Source organism: Conger conger, chromosome 17 (genome assembly GCF_963514075.1).
Source record: "Conger conger chromosome 17, fConCon1.1, whole genome shotgun sequence".
Taxonomy (NCBI): domain Eukaryota; kingdom Metazoa; phylum Chordata; class Actinopteri; order Anguilliformes; family Congridae; genus Conger; species Conger conger.
The window spans coordinates 21,468,854-21,489,989 of NC_083776.1; the positions used below are offsets into that span (position 1 = coordinate 21,468,854).

Here is a 21,136-nt window from a genome sequence, read left to right on the forward strand (position 1 = left end):
AACATCACATTTGCTCCAGTGCTAAGCCCCGATAAATAAATAGAAATGTGCCAGCGATCAGCATATTTTTCAGAAAATGTTTCTTGAAGAACCACCTCAAGAACAACAGCGAGAACCACAGAAAAGAAGACATCGATACATACAGGGACACACCAAACTCAAGACGGGCGGTAGGTCACCCGGAGTAAAACAGAGCCATAACAGTTTCCAAAAGCCATATAGTGTCCTTGCCTAGTATCTGTTCCCGTCTCACCCGTCTCTGAAGCTAAGGATATGTGACCCTTTACACTCTGACCTCAAAGAAGCTAAATACATCTTCCACAGTTCCACGTTTCACCACAGGCCATAATTGGGATGTCATCGTAGTTCAATAATCCGTGAACCGTTTCACAGAAGCTTCAACACAAGCGTTTCCAAGAGTGGCTAGAACCACTTGGTTATCCATTACCTAAAATTAGACCTGACTCTGTGAATCTGAACAATCAATGCAATATTAAATTATGTAATATTAAGAAATTCTAACCAAGTAATGAAGTTTCTCATTTGCATGTGTGACTATGTTCTCTTGTAATTTGCTAACAGATTTATAGTCAGGTGTTAAAAGGATTCATGAAGATACTTGTTGGCGATTACCCTGAAAGGAATTTTCAGCACAGTTGATGGAGTACAGTCAACATAAAATTGATCAAGAACAATTATTCCAGCGCCAGTTAAAATGCTAAAATTGTACAAAAGGGATCGGAGTCAAACCCATTCACACCTATACCTCCCGCTTTTACACACAAGCTACCATTCTTCGACTCCTGAATGCCAAGGTCTGATATTCCGAGATTTGAAGAGACCACAAGCTGAAAATTTATTCAGAGTTTTATATTCTGGTTGTCCGTTTTGAGTGGGTGGATTTGCAGAACTTGTCTCAGTGTTTATTTAGCGTGGATGAAAGCTCAGGGCCAGTGTTTGCTTTTGAGAAGAATAACAATTACAAAGAATTGTGTCCTTAAAAGCAAGTTCAATAACCACCATGACCTAATCCCACATTGGATCTATCGGTAAACCGATACTCTCATGTGAAATACACACAAACAGCCCTGGCACCATTCTGACTGTAATCCTCCCTCCCCCGAGAAGACACTGGGTGGGTTTGGCTTCGAGTTTCCGCTGCAGTAATGAATATGAAATGTGACCGCCTAGTAACAAACAAAGAAACATTTAAAAACTGCACATCCAATCTGATGGGCCTAAAACCAGGATTCAATTCACCGTTCAACATTAACCTCTACTCGTGAATGCTCACTGTAATAGTGCAGTAGCAGCAACATTTTCACAATTATTTTATACCTTGTCTGATAATTGATGCCAGAAACAAAACGTGCCCTTTTCAACGGCTGAGTGAGTGCACGATAAGCCTGTAAGAGCCATCTGCCAAACAGACAAAAGAGCAAACAAAACAAATAGCTTGGAAGAGACAAGCGAGGGCAGCGAATATGTGGTGAACATGTTCGCAGAGGACCGAGGTTCTGGAGCCTCTCTGCCCACACTGGACTCTCTGGCACTGAAGTGCAGCCCTGAAATTCAGCCAGGGCTGCCCCTCCACACACACCAAGGTCAGGAGGTTCATCCCGCCGATCGCCATTCTCACTCTGGATGCTGGCGGCTGCGTCTGGTATCGCCCTCGCACAAGTCAGCCAGACGAGGAGATCGACAAAGGAGAAGGAGGAGGACATAAAAACTATTTTAAAAAGCGACCCTTATAAAACGCAGAGTCGCAGACAAAGCACCATAGCGGGGAGCTTGACGGAGGCGCGTCTTTGACGAAGTGCTTTCCAAAGCGGCTGAATTGGACGCAGACGAAAGGTGGCCGAATCGTAGGAGTCGGGCAGGACGAGGGAGGTGGCTTTGTGCGCTAGGCGCCGTTCTCGCCAGAGACGATCCCGTGGCGCTGGGGCACTACTCCAAAAGCACCTCAGGACAGAATCTTACCGCAGAGCGCAAATCCCCCTCCTTTCATGTCCAGGACAAACCGACATCTCCATTTTAAAAGGGATGTGCTCCATTTACATAGAAATGAGGAGACCCACACATTAAACATTTTGCCAGAAGATGCCAGAGAATCTTTAATTTCATATTTTCTTTCTATTGCCCCTCCCTCAACCCATCACAGTTTGGAACTGACTGACTGCCCCAAAGCCATCTGACACAGACGTAGACCCGCATAGAGTCTGTAGAACAAAATACCAGGCTGGCTGCTTTACAAAACATCATTTGTTCTGACGATTCTGAGTGGATTAACGACAGCTCTCTGATGTTCCAGTGGCCGGGTTACACAATTATTTAAATGGCGTCACACGCTACATTTAAATAATGCCACAATTGGTGCGTATCTGTTAAAATTCAGACATTTACTTGCGATGAACAAACTTGACCCATTTTGCAATCATCGTGGCCCTCATAACCCACTCAAGAGCTGCAGCGGTGAGTAGGCTGCGGATCAGAAGCTCCCAGATGGAGGCGTGCGTTCAGCTTTCATCCAGATCCTCTCCAAGCTGAGTCATCGGGCAGCGAGGTGTAATCTCTGTCTGAGCTGGCGGTTGAGGGTTGCTATGGCGCAGGCAGCCGAGATGCTGGGCAACCCACAGAAAGAAAATGGGCAGTCGGCCAGTACCACCCCCCCCCCCCCCCCTCCCTCTCCCCCTCCTCCTCCTGAAAAATGTCCAGCTTCCAGACTCACTCTTGGCCCTAAATGTTCAAACTGTGCCTGACGTCACAGCCCCCCCGCCACCTTCTCCCCACAAATGTCTCCCATGAAGTCAGCAGGCATGCCGCCTTTTTTTTTTGCATTATTAATATACAATTATATTTTTCTCCCTGAATTTGGTGTACAGGCCCCTCTCCTCATGAGGAAAAAAAATCTGCTTCAAGTACCCATTGAGTCGACCATATTGGATTTTTATGAAAACACTTTATGAAAATGCTTCAACAAAAATTGCCAAATTGGCACAGAATTTGGCATTTTAGCTTAACCGAAATTCCTTTATACAGTTATTACTTTTCTGTTGGTTATGTCAAAATTGGACTGAATTACAAAAATGCTAATAATTCCCAACCCGTTCGGTATAAAGTTATGAAACTTGGTATGTGCATTAACAGTTAGATTACAGCTTCAGCCCTGAAGTCTTACCCCAGTCCAACCACAGAGAAGTCAAACTATAAAGTATAAAATCATATTTTTATTTTCATTTTTTCTACTTCCCCTTAAGCTTTGCTTGAACATAAGTTCATTTAATTCTATGCATGAAAACTGATAGTCTAACGTACTGCACAAAACACAGCACACAAGACATTACAGAGAACACCACATACTGTAGACCGATACACAAAAACAACTTTAAGACACACAGGCTCAGCCACGTTAATTATGGCATGCTAGACAATAATTAGAGGCTGCCATAATCACACAGGTTTATTTTTTAAGTCTATGAAAACACACATTAACCAGTTGAAATCTATGGTCCCTTGTACTGGGCCCAAACAATTCAGCCAGATTACAGAGACAGAGCGTCATTACCTTTACTTCATTCTGCAGCCCCCCACTTTCACAATGCGAGGCATTCAATCTATCTCTCTCTCTCTTAATAATGTATTTCACTTATTTTTTTGACTTAAGTCTTCTGCTGCTGTAGCCTATCCATTTAAGAGGTTTGATGCATTGTGTGTTCAGAGATGCTCTACTATTGCTGTAACGTGGTTATTTGCGTTACTGTCACCTTCAGCTTTGACCAACTGAAGCTCCTGACCCGTTGCATTATTGTATGCATTGCACTGCTGCTACACAATTGACTGATTAGGTAATCGTATGAATAAGTAGGTGTGCTGGTGTTCCTAAGAAAGTGCTCAGTTGGTGTATATCAAGTGCAGCTGTATGGCAAGCCACATATAGAGTACTAGAAATTGATGGCATATTAACAGACTAGTCCTGTTAAAATGTAAATTCAGTGGGTATTTTCATTACAATCCTGAATCCTTCACGATAAAGAGTATCATCCCAAAGGTCCCTGTATCCACTCACACCTCCTGTTTCATCAGAAAAGATTCTTTCAACTACCAGTAGCTCTCACAGGTGTAAAGAGAAAACAATTCAGAAAATTTAAAATAGCAGGTAGACCACGGGAAGGTAGAAACAGTAATTCACACCAAATTTCACTAGCTAGCTTAAAATAATCGTATCGACTATATTGTAATCAAACTCACATGGTGCGTGCCTTCATATTCAGTCATTCCCAAAGAATACGCACAATAATTGGCAGCACCAACTACTGAGAGACAGATCAAAATCTAAATGCAAAGAATCACGAAATATAAACGCTCTGGACGCTACAGAAAACTCTTTGCAGGTGTACGCTACATTTTAAATTGACGTTAAAGCTGAAATGACCCTGAGCAATTAATAATTCTGAAAGAAACTAACACTATATTAGCCGTATTATGCTTCCATATAATTATTTTTATTGAACAAAATATAAAATTCAATTGTTTGCTAAATCGCAGCATCTTCCCAAAATGTCTGACAGCATCACAAGATGGTGTATGCAGATAGGAGAGCTCTTGGGTCTAGTGCTCATGGGTTTTACTGTCATAAATGTGAGGCAAATGCTGCCCGGCGTCTCAGCCTGTGCAACATGAAGCCTGGAACACTCCCAGGGGCAGAACGAGCAGTTTCTCTATCCTTTAGGCTACATATGTGAATCCTTTTATATGGGTAAGGCAACTGGCTACATTCAGTGCCTGAAATTATAAGGCAATAAGTAGCTATATTTATTCTGCTGGATTAAAGTGAGGATTAAATGTTCTATGTTCTTTCCAGTACCGGTGCAGCAGGGCTGTTTTGGGGATCCAGCGAGAGTGTCTACAGCCAGCGGGCCCCGAACATCTGACACCGTGCCGCAGCACAGGGGTAAGTCGGAACAGTCACTGTGTCTGGACCCAACTCACATTAAAACTGACCACATGAGCTGTTCAGAGAACAATAAAGGAAAAATAACAGGAAGCTAGCAGAATACAGTCGGTTGCACAATACCAAAATATTTTCTCATCTAGAATCCAGCCGCTGCGATCTTATGTTGACAGAACTCCCCCCGCCCAACCCCCTCGCCCTCTTAAATTCAAAATACATCACGGCGAAAGTAAATAGCCAATCTATTCATCCACCATGGGTCCTCGCAAAACAAAGAAGACTTTGAAGGCTGCACCCCCTACTCCTCGCAGCAGAGTGTGGAATGCAGAGAGATTAAGCTGTACCTAAAGTACACTCCCAGGAAGAGGTTACGCACAACTACCTTTCTGAAACAACTGCAATTTTATCAGGGATCTGGATTTCACTGCGTCTCAAACTCTCTCACACTGCACTTTAGTGCAAAAACTCCTTCAATTCTGTATTCCTTGAGCTTGGGGCAAGAAACATTATATGACGAATTAAATGTTTTTAGACACAAATGCTGATGAAAAATAATTGAAGTTATGGATTTTTATTAAGCGATAAGCACATTATATTACTAATTCACTGATAGTTGATCTTGTAGTTGAGTCATCTCATAGTTTGATACCACTTGCTTGTAGCTGAAACAGCTTCAGGTTTGAGAGAACTTAACAGCATTATCTGTTCACACAGTACACCCCCACCACCCCCATGTCAGCCGACACATTTGCTTACTCATTCACACACACACACACACACACACACACACACACAGTCCACTTTTACCCTGGCTCCTACAGTTGAATATCCTGTTACTGAAGACTACATAATGCTCTTTTTCTGTCATTCTGATAAGAGCAATCTTGTCTTTGACGATATTGTTGGACTAAACTATTACTCACTATCCATTCCAGATGAAGATTGATGAGAGTGAAACTGCATTGCCTTTTAACATTATCAGCCATGGACAGCCAGTAGAATCCTTGTTAGCATACTATGGGTTTTTAACACTGTGCTCAGAAATAAAGAAGGACACTTGTAATTGCATACTAAGGCTAAATCGTGTACAACTGTGAGCATTTACAGTAGCACTCATTGCAGGGCTGTTCCAAGTTTCAAAGGCGTTTCTCATACTCCACTGCTCATTATCTGCATCTGTTGGTTTTTTAATTTTCTGATAGCCTAGATTGTACTGATTTCCAAACAATAGAAAAACAATAGAAAAAAAAACATGTTATGCAGTATTTTTCCCTAATATGTTCACAATAAGCACACACAAATGCATAAGATTACTGAAAAGAAAAAGAAACCTCTCTGTCAGGTTTTGTCTCTTGCAACTAGACAATCTGCTCTGATATGTTCCGTTCTGGTAGCTGTCCATTAAAAACATTTTCAATAACACCATCAAAATATACAACAGCAACAGCTAAAATTGCACATTGCACTAAAACTGCAAAACAAAAGTTTGATTGAACGGACCCTATATAGTTCTCTTGAAGGAGCAACCATTGCTGACCGCAGCTCGTAAAAACACCAGCAGATGATTAGCCTATATCTGTATTAATATTCCCGAACAAATCACTCTTTTGCATTACATTTAGTTGGAAACACAGATGTAGCAGCCATTAGAGCCTCGTAAGTAAAAGCACAGTAATAGAGTATGTACTAAGCAAGTTCTACCAGGATTGTGAGCTGTTGAGGTGTGTGATGGGAAATGTAGTTTAGAGTGAGCTTGCTATGTACATTGTTGTTATTTGAACAGCTTTGAAATACTGTTGAGATTGCAATTTAAATCGGTTGCATCTTTAACAAGCCTTCTGCAGCATGCAATCTTTCATTCTAATTAATCTACACAACTGTGCCATTACTCCAGTTACAAGCTACATTTATCTTTCAAGTAACTTTAATCAATAACATTGACAGCAGTCCATAGCGTATTGATTAAACTTTTTGCGGTATGTAAAATGTCAACGCTCACAAGCCAGTCATTTGCTATTGACACTGCTGAAATCAGTGTGGCTGATGGACTGAGAGGAAGTTCGAAGTCGATTCCAGATGTGTGCTTTGACGTCAGACATGTCAAACCTTCGCCGAACAGAGCCGGAGAGACCTGTGTCCGACCGCAAATGTGCCCAAAAATCACCAAAAATCTAAGGAACTTTTCACATTACTGTAGTGTTGTGGGGACAAAAAACTAAAGCGGCCATTTTCTCCAGCAGACCTGAGAGACCAGAGAGCACTACACCACACAAGCAATCTCCCCAGCTGGCACAGTCCTCACACACGTCCCATTTAAAAAAAAAATGGAAAGTACTGAAGGAACAGCCGGTGCAGACAGACAGTGAGAGCAGCAATAACTTCTGCTCTTGCTGCCGGGTGATAAGAGCAGAGAGGCCAGTAAAGAGCTCATAAAATTTGTATTGCAGACGGTCTCCAGAGCGGAGTCAGGAACGGGAGAGTGGAGCCAGCCACACTGCAGTCCTGCAGCAGCACAGACGGCCGACTCGGGCGTTTAAAACCGTCTGTCTTCGTCCCGCGTCTGCACAGAGAATCGATACACTCCAGCAGCGGCCAGGATCAGAGACGGCAGTGTAGCACAGACCAGTCAGCACGGGGTCCCCAGTGTCCCACATCCTGTCTAATACTGAACCTAAGGTGCTTTACTGGGACCTGGAATGTCGGTGGTTCAAGCCCTGGTGTAGCCGTAATGAAACCTGTGCTGCTGTTGGGCCCTTGAGCAAGGCCCTTAACCCCACATTGCTCCAGGGGCGATTTGCCCCTGGTTCGTGTAAAGTCGCTTTCGATAAAAGTATCGGCTAAATAACTGTAATGCTATGTAATGAGCTGGCCTGCAAGAGCCAAACAAGCCCAGGTAATGGACTTCATCCCCATTGAAAAATGTGTTTTACCTGAACAAGACTTTGCTAGTTATTAAAGCCTATTAAAATGGCAGAACTACAGCAAGAGGAACCATAACAGAGCAAAGGAGAAGAGAAGAGTGAAGCAAAGTGTCCCCCACACGGTGATCCTATGCAGCCTGGCCTGAGCAGCCCGCAGTCTCCTGCTGCAGTGCCCGTCCACACAGGGAGACTAAAAGCACAACTTACTCCAGCCCGGCTCACGGCACCACACACGCATTCAGCGGCCCCAAGCTGGGAGACTGACGGATCCTTAAAGACACTTCTGCTCCGTCGCTGAAGGCTCTGACGAGTCCCGTACACACGCACGCAGACGCACACACACGCATGCGCAAACAGACACACACACACCCTTCGTATTCCCTCCCCAGTGCAGTGAGGCACCTACCCGTCTGAGCTCCAGAGTCCTGCTCAGACTTGCAGCCCCGGGTCTCTCTGCTGGGCGCAGTCTGTCTTTAATGACACACTCTGTAATCTGATCCTCCAGTGGGAGCTCTGAGCCAGAGAGTCCCTCTCCCTCTGCTCCTCCATTGTTCAGCCCATACTGCCAGGGCTTTCTGACAGCCAAATTACCATGCTGGGGGAAATGATTGCTGTCTTGCCGTCTTGTGCCCCCCCCTCCTTCCCCTCTTCATATCTCCACTTGCCTTCCTGTCTTTTAAAAACGCATATTATACACCTCATTGCACACTACCAAATGGAAGCTGCAAAAATATAACATTTGAAACAGCTTCTGAGGCATATGGAATCAACAAATTAGTTAGTAAGTTAGTATTACTAGTATGTTAATTGATATTTAAGTTCCTAGCCACCTGAATTGCTAAGTGCCTACGTTCACATACAAAGTCACCTCCCGCCTGGGCTGTACAGCCTACAAAATGACTGAGCATCATGTCTGTTACCAACAACTCTTCATGACGCCTTCCCAAAAACCAGTCTGGATCTTTGGCTGTTACAGGAAGGGCTTAAATGGTTACAGCCCTGGTTACATCTGCATGGAGGAGTGTGCTATTCTGTGCTAGATTTCTCTGATGTGTTAGCAATAAAGATCATTTATTAACCAATACATTTATTCTAAATAGCTGTACAAAATAGTAATAGAACAATAAAACTTCACAGAAACATAACAAATACAAATTAATATTGTATTGTAATATTAACTTGCACAGTAAGCTACCTCAAATGCTTATCATTCAGAGATGCGTCCTTCCGCATAGACCAAGCTAGCAGCAAATTTAACAGAACACAGTCAAGTAAAAAAGTAAAAAAACACCTTTATCTTTGTTAAGGGATGGTGACTAAGCGCATGTAGTCTTCAAGTCAAAAGTGAACTGAATGCCACCTTGTTTTTCTGGGACTTTTTACTTCTTCCAAGCTTTCAAACACACACCCACCCATACTAGCTGATGAATATTTACACAGAAGTCCGTGTTGATGCAATTTCCATTTTTGAAAGAGAAAGTGCAGAAAAACAGGGTGAAACTTCTGCCCCACAGGGATTTTAAGGTGATATTATTTTCCACTGCCTGTGGCACTGTGTTCACTTTAAAGAGCTGCCTTGGACTGCGAGTGCACAGTTCTGTATAGACTACAGTATAGGCGAATGGGAGCAAGTGTCAGAAACCACCCAGTGGTGGTTCCGGCCTGGTGATACAGGTTGCCAAATAATATAGGTCTCGTCACATGATCTTTGTAAGAGGATGCATACCCCATCTGTATGCTATGTATGCTGCTTCAGTATTTGGACATACATAGGGTGCAGTTCTGATCACATTGGTACACAGATGAAAGTGTGTAAAGAAAACATCTGTCCTTATGTCCTCTGCATAACAAAAAAAAAACATAAATAAAACATTTACATTTCAAACGTTTTACTTCTAAAAACGAATTTGTGTTTTGAATATATGCTAGCCTGCAAGGCTTTCAGTCCAGGCAAGACCTTGTGTAAGCAGATTGGGTGGGATGCATCTATGCTTAGCTTCCTCTATTGAAATCATTCCACTAAATAAGACGAGAATAGACTAATTCTCCCACCAGCATTTCCACGCAAACTGGAAACACTTGTCTCAAAGACTTGTCCACCCCACACCAAATAGGCTAACTGGTACAAAACAGAGCCACATCCCCACATCAGAGTAAAGATGCACACACTGGAGTGGTCCAATTGCTGGTAGGTAAAACAAGGCTGCTGCTAAACCACGGTTAGGAGAAAACCATCAAAACCAATACCAAAACCAAAACCAAAACCAAGTGAAAGATGACTTTAAAACTTTAACCATGGAACAGGTTTAGGACATCCATCACATCTAAACCTTGTACGCGAGAGTCATTATATTTGGACACTTCAATTTTGGACCACAGAACAAGACCTTAAGGTGGAGCAGCTTCAAGACCTAATTTAGACAATTAAGTAAACCAGCAGGGAGGCTGTGGCTTTGAGGAAGTACTTAATCTGAATGAAGTAAAATGCTGAATAAAGTAGTCTGTGATACCTAAGGAGAGATGGTGTTTTATTAAGCGTTTTATAGCTGAAGTGGAATCAGCAACATGATATGAAGGGCCGATGAGAAGCACACAGGAATGACTAGTACTTGAATGTGGACAGCAGATGAACACTTCACTGAAATCCTGTGCAGACTCAGCCAGTTTTGGAGCGGTAAATGGGTCCAAAGGAGATCTTAAAATAAACCTCATAACCAACGGGAAGACAGAAATCCAAAAGGCAACAAATAAACAAGGGCAGAAAGCACCAGGACCAGATGGCCAGAACTCAGCAGCATGGTGGGCAGATTTGAGCACAACTGCTGACATTTTTCACCAAATTCTGAAATGCATGGGAGAGGAAGACTCGCCGTCAGAAGGGAAGAAAGGGCTTACGTATAAATTCCCAGACAAGGTGGGCTTATTCCCCAGTATTAAGCAAAATACCCCACTTCTCAACAGCATGCTGACAGCACTGAGAACCGTAAATTCACATTTTCACAAAAGTACATCAGGTTAAGACCAGGAAGGAATTGTTAGCACTGTTATCATCTCGTCTATCAACTGTCTCATTGTGTACAGGCAACTACATACAGAAGTGCACAGGTTTAGCAAATTATTAATTATTAACTATTATTATTCCATTATGTCCACTGCCATTTCCTTTGGCAACCTAACCAAAGCAAGCAATAAACTAGATCTAAAGAACGTCCTCTGCCCCTGGGGTCAGGCCAAGTCGGTTGTCCAGACTTATTGGCACCCTGGTTGATTCTGTATGTTTTCTTTATTTGGATTTGCCTCAACTAAGAAAAACACTCAATTATCACCAACATTAACAAATTCCAAGGATGTGTGGCTAGGACTCAGGACAAGACCAAACTTTTAAGGCTTGTCACCTATAGAGAAGAAACCTGATGAAAGAGATGCAAAATGCATCTTTCAGCATTGTTTCGTCATATATTCTCAGGTGAAGTCTTTCATTATTCTCCATGGAAACCTAGTCATGTGAGAGATTAAATCTAGTCCAGTAAAGGATTTGAGGACTGTTCAGAGACTTGCAGCAACATGTCAACAGACATGTAGATTTAGGGCACTGTTGACACTCATTTTAGTATTCACTTGAAAAAATATATGCAGTCCAGAGTCTCACAATTCACTTCTGATATTTCACTTCAACATCAAGCTGTTCTGTAGCCTCCTGCTACATCTGTGAAATTCAGAATTCTAAACATATGTGATTTACAAACAGCTTGTAAAACTGTAGCTATATTTGGGCTACCTCTTGTTAACTGACTTGTTAAACAACTTCCTTGACCCAACAGTATATTTCTGTCAATTTTGGCAGCTGCAACAGAACAGTCTTTGCAACATTAGTTTGGCTGAAAGATTGAAAGTACTGGCACTTTCTGGATTTTGCTCAAATGAATACCGACACTTATCCCCCCCCCCCCCCCCCTCCACTTTGAGCACTGCTGATGGCCTACTGTTTTGCATGTGTCCAGGAGGATAAGTGAGGATAAACAAATCTCAAGCAGAGCTTTTTGTGTTGTGCTTCCTGTGGACCACATCATTATTGGTATTTGGCAGACGCTCTTATCCACAGAACCACATCAACAGTCCCTTTGAATTGGGCTTAACATGTATATTTTCAATTCCCTGAGAATGAGATTAAATAGAGGTGGGACTCCCTTCGAACCCAAAACATGCACTATAGGATACATGACATCTTGCACTCGCTGAGGCAAAGAACGCACATAGATGCAAATGAGGAGGGGATTGGGGCAGTGTGAATACTTTGTCAGTTAGGACAGATCACTCCTGACCAGTGCTGACGAGCCATTATTGGTTTGTAACGGCAGCTATCAGCTTAATGTATTCCCTGCTTTAGGCAGACTTGTTTTAACAAATCCCAGCACTCAGATGTGTCTCCACAACATTCAAGGCATGTTTTTCCCATTGGAAAAATGCAGCAAAATATTAAATTAAATAATATATTTTTATCTGATATTTAATATTTATACATTTTAATTACAACTGAATTCTAGAGGGACTTTATTTATGCCACAGTGAACATATTCCATTTATAACTAAACTTTCTAAAATGACATTGATGTCACTGCTATAACATGCATTGCCTAATATTTACATAGGTCACGAGACTGTACATAGTGTAGATAACACCCATTCAAAGCAAATGTCTGGCACCAGCTCTTTAAAATGGCTTCGGCTGAATGAAGGCAACGACTGATTGACAAAAGCTTTTTCATTCATTCTGCCTATCTGGAATGGGAGGCTGGGGAGTAATGCACAGGACAAATGCAAACATCATGGCTTCTGAGACAGGCAAACAGTATATGCAGTTTAAGAACACATACTGCTTTGCTGAACCGCATCTAGACCAGGCTCGTCTATGGACATGTCAATTTTAGACTATTAGCACATAGCCTAAATTCTGCCACATCACAAGACATCCCAGATATAATTCCAGTCCGTACAACAGCAATGTCTTCAAGAAGTCCTCCACACACTGTCCACTTTTCCTGTCAGAACCATCTACTACACAGTGGCCAAAATCCCCAGGTTATTTATCTGAGATGATTGAGTCATATCTTTCTTGAAACCATATCATGTTGTCAAGTGGAGGACTGTTAGACAATGATGTCAAGTGATGGGCAGTCTGGACCATAACTCAACTGGCACTAACAAACACAATGCTATCTGCTATCAGGGGACTTCAGGACATGAGTCAGTGAGCTTGTCTGGCCTCCACAGTGAGACATGAGGATGACCTCACCGCAGGACCAGACATCTGCTCCCCCCCAGAGATGCTCCGCAGATCCCCCAACTCATTCACAGTGCCCCAGGGCAACATGCACAGATTACACATTGCCCATAATCTACATAAGTGGATTTATACAGCAGGAATTTCAGTGGATTTCCCTTATTGATGGTGCAGTAACATTGCCCAGGTATTCAGGGTCTACTGCCCACCAATGCAGTGATCACCATTAATCACTCCTAACTGGCCACACTGTGGACACGGTTCAGCCTACAATACACATGACTGCACTGTTAGGTCAATAAAATAGTTGTCTGCATAACTTTGCCGTCTCCCAGCCTTTGTGAGGCATGCCTACTTCAGCTCACCAAGGTGATCTCACCATACCTTTGTCCTGACCACTGTACTATTTTCAGTTAATAAAGTCTTATAACCATCCTGTGTCATCGCTCCTGCCGTCTTTTGCATCACGTTTCTGAAATGAATAGGCCTGCCATCATCAAATCATAACAGCTGAAGTGTTGTGTCAGTCGTTCTCTGCTTGTGAAAGAGTTGTGTCCAGGTTTGACACTGATTGTGAATCCACTGGTAATGTACTGTGCCCAAAGGGCTCCTAATTATCACAGGATCTAGCTTCATTTATGGAACGCAAGCTATGTAAGTCTCCCTGGATAAGGATAAGTGGGGGGGGGGGAAAGCAACAAACTAGTATCCTATGCTGAAGCAAATAAAAACTAAAAAAAACTAACTTGTACTGGATAAGAGAAGTTAAAGATGCAATGCTAAACTCCATTATTTGAAAAATAGAAGATATAGGCTCACAATTGACAAATAATTGATTGTGCCATTCCTTAACTGCTAGGCTATGTCTGATGTTGACCTGAAAACCTGATGCTTTTCTAACACCCTAACATACAGTATATAACCTAAATGTACTCTCATATTTATGCATATTCATTGTCCATGGTGAAGAGTATACTGTTAAAGTAGATATTTGCTTTACCCATTTTTAAATGTTTATAATTTAGGGCTGTTCAATCATCAGGGAGACAATCTAGAGTACATTTAGAATAAATGATTCTAAAACTATGATTTATTCACATGACAGCCAATGCTCTAATCTCCGTGAAGTGGGTGGTAGCCCACAAGAATGTGACCATTTCTTCAGGCATTTCAATGCCTAGCGTGGATTTTACGATGTAATCTAAAATAGAAGCAAATATTGTGTTGCATAGGTAATCTCCCACACACGCCAAGAGACGCACCAAGCACAGAAAACTTATTTTTTAAGCAGTCTTCAGAATATAGGCTAAAAAAACTCGTTCAAAATAACTTGCATGTTTTGCAGTGCGACTGTAACAAGCTAATCATCCAATCTCAAAAGGCATCAGACACCTTGATTAAACTGAATGCCCCTTCGAACGCATCTGATTTTTCCTGATAATTTCATTAACGGTTTTTATGAGTTGGGGGCAGTTTGCTACGTTGCCCTTTGTTATGTGTAGAGCTCAGCATGGGATAGATGGAACCAACACCGTCAAGTGTGAGCCATGCTCTCAACGAGTTCTACATAACAAAAGACGCCCTAACAAAGTGTCAATTGCCCTCGATTTTGCGGCAAGGGGTCTGCAGACTGTGGCGACAAACAGAAAAACGCCACGAAATGAGTGTTTTACAATTTCATATTTCACTTTACACATCTTCATTCCTCAGATATTTAAAGCGCGTGTATGCAATAGGCTATTTATAAAATAGAAACTGTTTACCATTTAGAGGCAAGTATAGCTACATGGCTGACAGGCAAAACTGAGATCTGGGGAGCAGTGCACCCGTAACAAATTTCACCCTTTTGTTGCGTTGTAGCTATGAATCCAAATTCTCCAAAGAAAGACCTTAAACGCAGGCTTATTTTTATTTTATGAACTATGCCGAAACTACATACAACCCCATAACGCCCACAATTACTCCCAAAAGACGTTTGATTCACGAATAGGGAAACAACATGTTCTAATCGGATACGAAACAAAACAAGCAAAAAAAGTCTGGCAGCTCGCTAGTTAGCTACGTGGCGTACGCGATGTACGACAGTAGACAGATGCATGCAAAATACCACATAACTTACCTTTATCGAGAACAAATTAATGAAGTGCTTTCGGACGGACAAATATGTAGGCTACTTTCCAGGGTAGGCTATCGAGTCATCTGTCTGGAACCAGGAGACTGTATTTTTGCTCGATCTCTTGAAACACAAGCTTCCAATTTCAGTCGACATCGCCCGTCGTTGTTTTCTTCCATAAACTTTTACAACTTAAAACGACCATCATAATCCAAAGGACTGTGTTGAATACCCTTCTTTAACTTCATCTACGTTAGAAGAGCTAGGAAACTTTCCTCGATGCCGGAGCGGTAGTGCAGCATACCCTGCAGAAGGAAGTTGCCTTGCACCTCAATGTAATTAGAAGACCATTACCACATCATTTCCTTTGAGCCTATTCCCACACCAGCCACCTGGGGCCACGGTTAATGCTGGATAGAATGATGCGAAATTCAGTAGATAACCAAGGCGTCGCGTTTTATAATTACATTCCAGTCCGTCATATCGATAGTGGCAATACTGTTGATAGAAAAGCACGTAATGTTGGATCGTAACCGTGTATGATCATAACCTGGCTATACTGACAATATAAAATAATAAAAATAATAGGCCACGATGCGCCGGGGGTGCGATGAATCGTTTTCATTTTTTTTAACTTGGCTGTAATGCGACGATAGCCGAATACAGACTAGCCTACCTAAGGGTCAACATATAACAATATTACATCAGGCCGACGCAGGCCTGTTTTGTGACTTGATAATCCATTATCCATTATTAGGCTATATATACAATCGTGTTCAATTTCGTTTGCTTAAATTAGAACCCTTAAGTGACCTACATATTAAGTTGTAAATATACTCCGTACAAGTGAAACAAATAGATACAACGCTGCACACGCTGAGCCTACTGTTTGTTGTTTCTACTTGGCAAATTAATCTTTCCTCAGATACAAATTAAACATATCAGCTTAATGTAGCTACCACATATAGAAGATTAACTTTCTATTCTATTTCTATCTATTTGCATTATTAATAATAAGGGTAGTAGGCTACTCCAACTCATAGTCAATGGCCCCGGTTTGACTGCGAACAGTTTTAGCAGTCAAAGTTTAGCAATGATCTCCTGCGTGGACATTTAAGCTTATTGCTTCTGTTCTGATATCTTCCTGCATGCAGCATTTTCAACATATTCCTGAATGAAAATAAATGAAAATGAAAAATAAGCCAGTTTAGAATGTGTGTTAATATATTCATTGTCAAAGTGTGTAGCACTTATTCTTGAAGGGAACAAAAGCTGACGCGACCTTTTTGGCACATGACATCTCCATGCAAATGTCTTGCTTGCTGGAGTGTATAATTCCCTTTACTTTAAAAGTGGCAGTATCCATAGGTGCCAAACAACCCCCTGGCATTTATCATCTGCTGCCGTATTATCACTATGCGTATGGCACTGCTTTTACGGTGCGCTAACTCCTATTGATGACCTACCACTGGTGTGCCTGCCCAAAAAGCTACATTTTGGTCACATCTTAAGCAAGATACAGTATATCTTGTGCAATGTGGTAGTGCTGACAATGAATACTGTAACTACGTCATTGCACATAAAACTTTTTGTACTATACTACATCGCCCCATATCTGTTATAATATACCGTATAAGGACATTATATAAAGGCGAGAACTTGATATAAAGACATCAGCATTAATAAATACTTTCATGTACTGTAATAGAAGACATTGTATAAATGTGAGAACATTGAATTATTATATTGAGGTAGTCATTGAAAGGGTCATTGAGATTAAACATCTTGGGATCACTTGCACCACTAATTGATGATGCTATTGGCTCTGTACATAACAACAACAGAACAGTAATGCCTTGGATGGTCCAGAATTATAGGCACCACTGATAAATATGCACAAAAAAATAATACAGTGATTGACAAACTTTATTTTTCAACATCTACTGTGCTTTATTAATGATTCAATGGAATCAACCGAATTCAACCAAAATTTTTCCCCAAAAAACAGCTTTCACAATTATTGGCACCCCTGGGTTAATTCTTTGTGCAACCACCCCTGGCAAAGTCGAGAGCCACAAGTATTTCCTGTAATTTTTGATAAGGTGAGAGAACACACTTTTTGACCATTTCTTCATGGTATAACATCTCATCCAAAAGATAGCATCTCCTACTGCACAGTGTCCCCATTACTGCACTGGGGCATGGGGGGTAATTTGACCAGAGGGAAGACCACCCTCTACTGGCTCACCAACACCACTTATTCATAGTTTAACATCTCATCCAAAAGACAGCATCTCCATCACTGCACTAGGGATTGGGTGTAATTTGACTGGAGGGAAGACCACCCCCTACTGGCTTACCATCACCACTTCCAGCAGCAACTTAATTTTCCCCGGAGGTCTCCCATCCATGTAGTAACCAAGCCCACCCCTACTTCAGCCGTTCAGCAGGAGCAGGGCGCATGGTGGTAAGGCTGCTAGCTATGAGATTCCATGGTTGTTGTTTTCACTTCACCATTCCTGTGTGGAATGTGATGTATGTGCGGAGTCATTGTCCTGCTATAAAATCAACCAATGACAAAGCCTCAGCATTTCTAGCAGAAGCAACCAGAAGCTGCCTACATTTCATGGTACTCTAATTCATTGTGCCATTGATTTTTAAATACCCTAGGACCACTGGCAGCAAAATATATCGAAAACATCAATGACCTCTCCTCCATGACAGTAGGTATGCAATGTTTCTATCTAGGAGGTATTCCTCTTTTGCTGCCATGCATGTGAATGGTGTCTGTGGGCCAAACATTCAATTTCAGTCTCATTTGACCATAGCACTCTGTTCCAGTCATCATTCAAATGATGTTTGGCAAACTCCAGACACCTGGTTTTAGTGAAACAGGAAATGATGTAACGACATAATATAGTTCCTTCAGTCTGAGAATAACGAAATTAAGTCAACTTTAATTGCCAATTTAATTTTGCTTGCTTTAATTTACAAAAATTGTTAGAGGTGCAAATAATTTGACTCCTATCGCTTTCAGAAATAATGTGCTTAAATTACAACAAATTGGATCCGTTGGAGATACCTTTTAATTATAATATTGAAATCTTATTTCCCCAATTTATTGTGGAGTTGGAATTCTGAGCATGAAGTGTTTGCTTTTAGCTAATTTAGTTGAAAAAATATGCAGTTGTTGATACAGTAGTTGTCTGGGTTGCAAAACTAATGGCTGCTGCAAAATAATGCAAATTTTGTTACCCCAGGAGAAATCAGACAGGAAATGTTCAGAGTCGTCAATAACTGAACCCTAGTTTCTCTTGACCTGCTTCCAGCAGATCTACTGCTATGCCTTGGATTCGCAACAGTATGCTTCACTTAAATAAGTAAGCTGCTAAGTTTTCTCAAGATTTCCAAAATAAAAGTTAACATAATAAAGTGGTCACTGAGTGTACATATACTAGTCAATTAGCTGGCCTCTTCAAATGAGAAAATTAGAAATACAGGGGAATTCTAGGATGATAAAAAAGCAGCCTTAACGATGGAAAATGTGCTTAACATTTAACTGAAAACTGCAGAAGATCTTGTTTGATTAATGGAAATGAGGAATAAAAAATGATTTTAAAGAAGTTCGTTTGGAGACACGCACTGGCAAAGGTTCTCCAGTAGATGGCGATCTAATTTAAATAATGTTGTTGATGAACTTACATGTTTATTTTGCTGTTGCGTATCCCTGCGTAAATATTCAAATGTTATGTAGTCACCAACAACACACTATACTGATGCAGGCACTCAATTTATTGTCCTGTAAATACAAATAGCTTTATTTTCAGTATGTTACTAGTGTGTGAATTAATTGTGTTGAATTAAAATGAATGTCATCATGGAGGTGAAATGGCAATCCACTGTGGGAAAATATGCCCGTAGTGCTGCTCAGTTTTGCATGTGTTAAGAATGTTTTTCTTAGAGATATCCATTTTAGCTATACATTCTTATGCCTTCACTTCCTCGAATGTTTTAAATTTGTGTTATCTATGGTTTCCGATATTGTGAATGCACTTAAATAGTCCAAGATTATGAGACACTTTTCAGTACCAAATGTCAAAACTTTCAAATTCAAGTATTGATCACACACTTGCTTTGAATATTTCCTTTGGTGACTATGCTCACAAAACTACACCTCTATAATAGCATACACACACACACACACACACACGCACACACACACGCGTGCACACAGTTGGGTCATGTCTAGCTCTGTCATACCTGTATCAGAAGGCCTCCTTTCCTTTTGAAACTCACTGATAAAAATATATCTTGCCATGACATTACTAGCTCAAAGGTTGATTTTAAGTTTTTGTTGTCAGTGCTTTTGAACCGTTGTAAATCAAATTCTTTGCGCCCTAAGGCCATCCTCTCTTGTTTCCTTGAACAGATTGTCCATACAGTATCTATACTTGAAACAATGCAGAAGTACAAGGTTTTTGCCTGATTAATATTGCATTTCCTGTTAAGTGCAGCTCGTAAATGAAGCAGATTTTCATTATTGCATTTCATTTAGTTTTCTTGTACATATTTCCAATTGAATCCATTAAAATACAGTATGTATAAGGCTTTGTTATTCTGACCTGGAAATCCAAGGGTAGATATAATGTGTACATTTAAAAGTAGAGCCAGGGACATTTGGGCATCCATATGCCCTTTTATAAAGTGGTACATAATAAACCGTATATTGAATTTCAGCATTATTGAAATTACATTTCAGCATGTGTAAATATGATATAATACAATCGCAAATACATTTTCTAATTTACATTACGTTTGCCATCTCTAGTGCAGGGAGTGTTGTCATAATGACACTTGTTCCAACCACTAAAACATTACAATTTACTTGCTTCAGTTTAAATAGTACTGTAACTGTATAATGAACAATACCATAGACTTTCATGAACTTTAAATTTTACATCACATATTTTATAAATACATTTTTCCCTGTGGGCAATCCCTGAACATAGATCACAGAAACTCTCCCTGTATTCAAGATTCCAATTGCATGTTGTATTTCCTTCCCCAGTGTTTAACATCACTGTGTGTGTGTGTGTGTGTGTGTGTGTGTGTGTGTGCTCTGAGTGTGTGAGCTGGGACACTCTGTGTAGCGTACTCAAATGGATGTGAAGACCCAGGGAACAGGGAGTCCAGAGAGCCAGACAGACAGACTTTTATCAGATGCAGTTAAAGTCCTTCGTAATTGGACATTTCTAGTGGCAACATTTTTGTATCTAAATAGATGTTTACATATACAGGTTAGTACATTGATTAAATACGTAATGTAAACAAATAAAAGGCCCTTTGTTTTGTTTTTGTCATATTTGTTTTGGTTCCTTTGCAGGACAAATTTAATACTAATTGCCACTGGGACTAATAGACCCAGCATTATGCTTCTATGTTTTGTTAGTTCCCTATATACCCCACACTTAGGGTTTGTATGTGATTCTGGCTTGTCTGTCACTGCAGGCTCTGTGAGAAGAGACAGTTGTCATTCTGAAGCCTTATCCAAATAGAATATAGTAATTTCCCAGTCGTGATGACATATCCAGTAAGGCCTACGTCAGGCACGGCTCGTGTTTTCTAAATTAATCACGGAGACAAAGATGAGCGATTTACAAATGATGAATTATGATTTAGAAAAGAAAAAAAGAATGATTAATCATTCTCCTTTCTTATATTGCCAAAACAGGATCCACTCATTGAAGCTGGTGACTAATTAACAGGGTTATAAACAGTAGTCCGATGTCCTCCTCAGGTGTTGTTTAGCATTAAATAAACAGTTTTCATTATCTTTACTGTTTTGTAGGAAGTAGTCTGTACTTATAGAT

The 21,136-nt window shown here is 41.0% G+C and overlaps 1 protein-coding gene across 4 annotated transcripts in view; it reads right to left on the reverse strand.

The window, feature by feature from the left end:
• Nucleotides 1-15,634, reverse strand: part of LOC133116432 (activin receptor type-1-like) — a 32,188-nt gene extending 16,554 nt beyond the window's left edge. For 2 of the 4 annotated variants that reach the window (XM_061225946.1, XM_061225943.1), the window contains exon 1: nucleotides 15,273-15,634. The gene's annotated coding sequence lies outside the window, so the exon portion shown is untranslated. Of the gene's footprint in view, nucleotides 1-8,079; nucleotides 8,151-8,278; nucleotides 8,313-15,272 lie in introns of those variants that run through there. The other 2 variants (XM_061225944.1, XM_061225945.1) reach the window with 2 other exon arrangements.
• Between the last annotated feature and the right edge of the window lie 5,502 nt (nucleotides 15,635-21,136).